Raw genomic sequence first — 5,278 nt, forward strand, 5'->3', positions numbered from 1 at the left:
AGAATTTGAAGTTCTTGGCATGAAAGAAGGGGAAAAAGTTGATGAGTACTTTACAAGAACATTAACTATTGCAAACAAAATGCAAGTGCATGGAGAAAGTATGAAGCAGAATGTAATTGTTGAGAAAATTTTAAGGTCAATGACCTCAAAATTCAATTATGTTGTCTGTTCTATTGAAGAATCTAATGATTCATCAACCATGTCAATAGATGAACTTCAAAGCAGTCTCCTAGTTCATGAACAGAGGATGCAAGGTCAGAAAGAAGAAGAGCAGGCTTTAAACATTACTAATTCAGAGAAAATAGGAAGAAGAATTGAATACAGAACTGAAGGGAAGGAAAGATTTCGTGGTGGTTTCAGGGAAAGGGGTCGAGGAAGGGGAAGATAACCCTACAACAAAGCCTTGATCCAGTGCTACAACTGCCAAAAACTAGGACATTTTCAATACGAATGTCCTGTTAGAAACAGAAATGACAGGAATGCATATTTTGCAGAAGTAGATGAGGAAGAAGAGATGTTATTAATGGCCTACAAAGATGAAGGGGATCGTGAAGAAGCAAAAGAAGAAGTTGTATGGATTCTTGACTCAGGTTGCAGCAATCACATGTGCAGCAACAAGGAATGGTTTTTTGAATTTGATGACAAGTTTAGAAGAACTGTAAAGCTTGGAGACAATTCAAAAATGATGGCTATGGGAAAGGGACATATCAAGCTAAACATCAAAGGAATTACACAGGTATTCACAGAGGTATACTTCATACCTGAATTAAAGAACAACCTCCTGAGCATAAGCCAGCTGCAAGAAAAACAGTTAGCAATTCTTATCAAAGATGACAAATGTAGGGTTTATCACCCTAAGAAAGGTTTGATTATGCAATCTCAAATGTCATCTAACATAATATTTCCCATACTTGCTACTGTGATAACTCCTATGGCTAGTTGTCTACAAGCAACATCTGAAGATGTCACTAATCTATGGCACTGTCGATATGGGCATCTAAGCCTCAAGGGGCTGAAAACCTTGGTTTCAATGGAGATGGTCAAGGGTTTACCTGCACTGAATGACTCATTAAAAGTCTGTCAAGATTGCATGAAAGGAAAGCAGCATAGAGAGACATTGCCAAAGAAAAGTCTGTGGAGAGCATCCAAGAAACTACAACTTGTCCATGCAGATATTTGTGGACCCATTTCACCACAATCAAACAGTGGGAAAAGGTACATAATCACTTTTATAGATGATTATAGTAGAAAAACTTGGGCATATTTTCTATTACACAAATCTGAAGCACTGTCTATATTTAAGAACTGACAGAGGGGGAGAGTTCACCTCAAGTGAATTCAATGATTTTTGCAGCACACATGGAATCAAGAGACAACTTACCACAGCATACACCCCACAGCAGAATGGGGTTGCAGAGAGAAAGAATCGCACCATAATGAATATGGTGCGCAGCATGTTATCAGGGAAGGTATTACCAAAGCAATTCTGGGCAGAGGCTGTAAATTGGTCCATCTATGTGATAAATAGAAGCCCCACCACAGCTGTTCTCAATACTACTCCTGAAGAAGCTTGGAGTAACATGAAGCCTAGTGTTGAGTGTTTCCGTGTGTTTGGATGTGTGGCTTATGCTCACATACCTGACAATCAACGCAAGAAGTTAGATGACAAAAGTTTCAAATGTGTGTGGTTAGGAGTAAGTGAAGAGTCTAAAGGGTACAGACTTTATGATTCTGTGGGAAAGAAAATCATCACTAGCAGAGATGTAGTATGTGTGGAAAATGAAAAGTGGGAGTGGGACAGAAGTGCAGAAGAGTTGAAGCATAAAGAGTTAGAATGGGCAGACATTAATGAGGAAGAAGACAGTGAGATCAGTGGAGGTTTTGAAGGTGTAAACAATCATCCTGAACATGTTGATGGTGTGCACAATGATAACTCATCAAGTAGTCTTGTAGATAGTCTACCTGATGGAATATCACAGAATGACAAGCAAGAAAGGTGCAGAAGAAAACCAACCTGGTTAACAGATTATGTGACTGATGAAGCACTATCTGAAGGAGAAGAAGAGGGAGGACATAATCTTGCAATGCTCATCTCTATAGAGGACCCTGTCACATTTGAAGAAGCAGTCAAAAGTGAAAAGTGGAGAACAGCAATGGATACAGAGATAAAGGCCATTGAAAAGAACAATACATGGGAATTAACTGTCCTACCAGCTGAAGCAAAACCTATAGGAGTGAAGTGGGTATTCAAGACCAAATTAAATGAAGAGGGAAAGGTGGACAAGCACAAGGCAAGGCTTGTGGCAAAGGGGTACTCCCAAAGACAAGGAATTGACTATAATGAAGTATTCGCACCAGTAGCTAGGTGGGATACAATCAGAACTATCCTAGCATTGGCAGCTCACAAAGGCTGGTATGTTTATCAGCTGGATGTTAAGAGTGCTTTTTTGCATGGAGAGCTAGCTGAAGCCATATTTGTTGAACAACCACAAGGATTTGAGAAACAAGGAGAGGAGCATAAGGTGTACAGACTGAAAAGAGCATTATATGGACTCAAGCAAGCCCCTAGGGCTTGGTACAGCAGAATTGAGACTTACTTTGTCAAAGAGGGCTTTGAAAAATGCTTCTGTGAACATACATTATTCACAAAAACCAGTGACAAAGGCAGTATGCTAATTGTAAGTCTATATGTGGATGATCTTATCTTTACAGGAAATAGTGAATGCATGTTTAAAGGCTTCAAAGACTCAATGATGAGAGAGTTTGACATGTCTGATCTTGGAAGAATGAAGTACTTTTTAGGTGTGGAAGTCATACAAAATGCAGAACTGATATTCATCTGTCAAAAGAAGTATGCTAGAGAGGTGTTGGGAAGATTTGGAATGGAACATAGTAATGCAGTGCAGAATCCAATTGTCCCAGGATGCAAACTTACAAAGAATGAAGAAAATGCAAAGGGTGTAAATACTACAGAATATAAGCAATTAGTTGGCAGTTTGCTATATTTGACAGCCACTAGACCCGATCTTATGTATGCAGTTGGGTTAGTCAGTAGATATATGGAAAGACCCACTGAAATGCACCTTCAAGCTGTCAAAAGGATACTAAGGTATCTCAGGGGAACTACAGAATTTGGGATTATATACAGAAAAGGGGATGAAGGAAAACTAAGAGCATATGCAGATAGTGATTATGCTGGGGATGTTGATGACAGAAAGAGTACATCTGGGTTTGTGTTTATGCTTGGTACAGGAGCTGTTTCTTGGTCCAGTAAGAAACAACCCGTGGTGACATTATCTACAACAGAGGCAGAGTTTATAGCTGCCGCATCCTGTGCTTGTCAAGGAGTTTGGTTAAGAAGAATTCTGGGCAATATTGGTCTTGAACAAGTGACTAGTACAGTGATCTATTGTGATAATAATTCTGTTATAAAACTTTCAAAAAACCCAGTACTACATGGTCGAAGCAAACACATAGATGTCAGATTTCACTTCCTAAGGGATCTTACAAGAGATGGGGTTGTGGAACTAGTATACTGCAACACACAAGAGCAAATTGCAGATATCATGACGAAACCACTAAAGCTGGAAGCTTTCTTAAAGCTAAGGGACAAATTAGGCATGGGTATGATGCAAAAATTGAACTAATCGACAAATTAGTTCAAGGGAGGATGTTGAGCCGTGAGATAGCAGTTGAAGATTGTATTCTGTTACAGTTGGTTATAACCAACGGGAATCTTGTATAGATAATACCCAGCTAAGCTCATGTATAAATAGCAACGATTACAAGCAAATAAAGTAACTGAATCAGAAATCATTCACTTACCCATTGTTTCTCTTCTCTATTCCTCTCTTCATTATTCTTCTCTGCAAATCTTCTTATTACTTCAACCATATTCTCTGTCTCTTCTCAACATCCTCCTCTCTGCCTCTGTTCTCAAAGAAAGAAAGAAAAGCTCTGGTCCTATAGTCTCTCTGTTCTTGCTTTTTTATTATCTCCTCTTCTCTGTGTTCCCTTGGTTGCCCTTGCGTTTCCTGTTCGTTGGGAACCAAAGTCTGCTCTTTCGTTTTTCTTTTTAGTTCCCCTGGTTCTGTGATTCCCCTCTCTCTCTCCAACCAACCTTAGTTCTGCCTTTCCCCCCTGGCTTTTTCTTGTTTTTTCCACAGTTTTTCCTCTGGGTTCTGCTCTTTCTTCCCTCTCTCCTGGTTTTGTTTTTGTCTTCCCCCGGTTCTATGACCCCTTCCCGTGGCTCCTTTTTTTGTCTCCCCCTTTCTCTCTGCTTTCTTTCTCTGGCTTCTTATAGCCAGAGAAAGCCATGCCGTTACCCAGATAATAAAGTGACTGTTATTGCAGGAGTAATGGCGATGCATCGTTGGACATCCGTTTTTCTGGTTTGGTGAATGGAAGAAGATGATGAGTTCTCTTTGAAACGAGGTCGTTCGATTGTTAATGGCCATTTGTGTTTTGGTCCTTGAAGTTTTGAAATTTTCGTAAGCAAGCCCCTAGATAAACTTTAATTGGACCCCTGAAGTTCAGAGTTTTTTACAAAACAGTCCTTTGACTCTAATCTATTGCAATTTTACCCCCAATTAACCCCAAACTTTGGTAATTCTTCAGTTAAGTCCCCGATTTCATTAATTTAATTAAATCTAAGTCCAATTAAGTCTCAAAACTTATCAATTCTCCAATTAAAACCTTAATTGGATTAATTAAATTAATTCCAAGCTCAATTAAGTCTCAAAACTTAACAATTCTCCAATTAAACCCTTAATTGGATTAATTAAATTAATTTCAGGCTCAATTAAGTCTCAAAACTTATCAATTCTCCAATTAAACCCTTGATTGGATTAATTAGATTAATTTCAAAGTTTAATTAAATCCCAAAACTTCCAATCATGTTGTCTTTAACCCAAATTTTAATTCATTCTTCATTTATTTCATTTTACTTGTTTTTTTCATCATTATCATCATTTTCATTATTTTTTTTTATCCTTTTCAATAAATAAAATAATAATAATAATTAAAATAAAATGGTCAAAAATTAGGTTATGACAGATGTAATGAGAATGAATCAGGGTGATGCAGGTAAATTTTCAATTGTAGATTAAGAACCAAGTGCAAACACAAGCAGGTTTTTTGATCTTTTAAAAGATTATAACAAATCATTATAGGATGAATGCATAAATCACAATAAATTATCAGCTATTGCACATATGGTCATCATTAAATCAGATCACGAGCTAAAAAGGGCCGATTATGATAGAATCGTCGAATGGAC

General features: G+C 37.9%; 1 long non-coding RNA gene across 1 annotated transcript; it reads right to left on the reverse strand.

The window, feature by feature from the left end:
• Nucleotides 1-1,492: 1,492 nt before the first annotated feature.
• On the reverse strand, nucleotides 1,493-3,910 carry LOC133699096 (uncharacterized). The gene is made up of 3 exons (XR_009843234.1): nucleotides 3,826-3,910; nucleotides 2,015-2,106; nucleotides 1,493-1,638 (listed from the first exon to the last, which is right to left on the reverse strand). It is a non-coding gene; the product is annotated as an uncharacterized LOC133699096 (long non-coding RNA).
• Between the last annotated feature and the right edge of the window lie 1,368 nt (nucleotides 3,911-5,278).

This window comes from Populus nigra, chromosome 7, assembly GCF_951802175.1.
Source record: "Populus nigra chromosome 7, ddPopNigr1.1, whole genome shotgun sequence".
Classification (NCBI taxonomy): domain Eukaryota; kingdom Viridiplantae; phylum Streptophyta; class Magnoliopsida; order Malpighiales; family Salicaceae; genus Populus; species Populus nigra.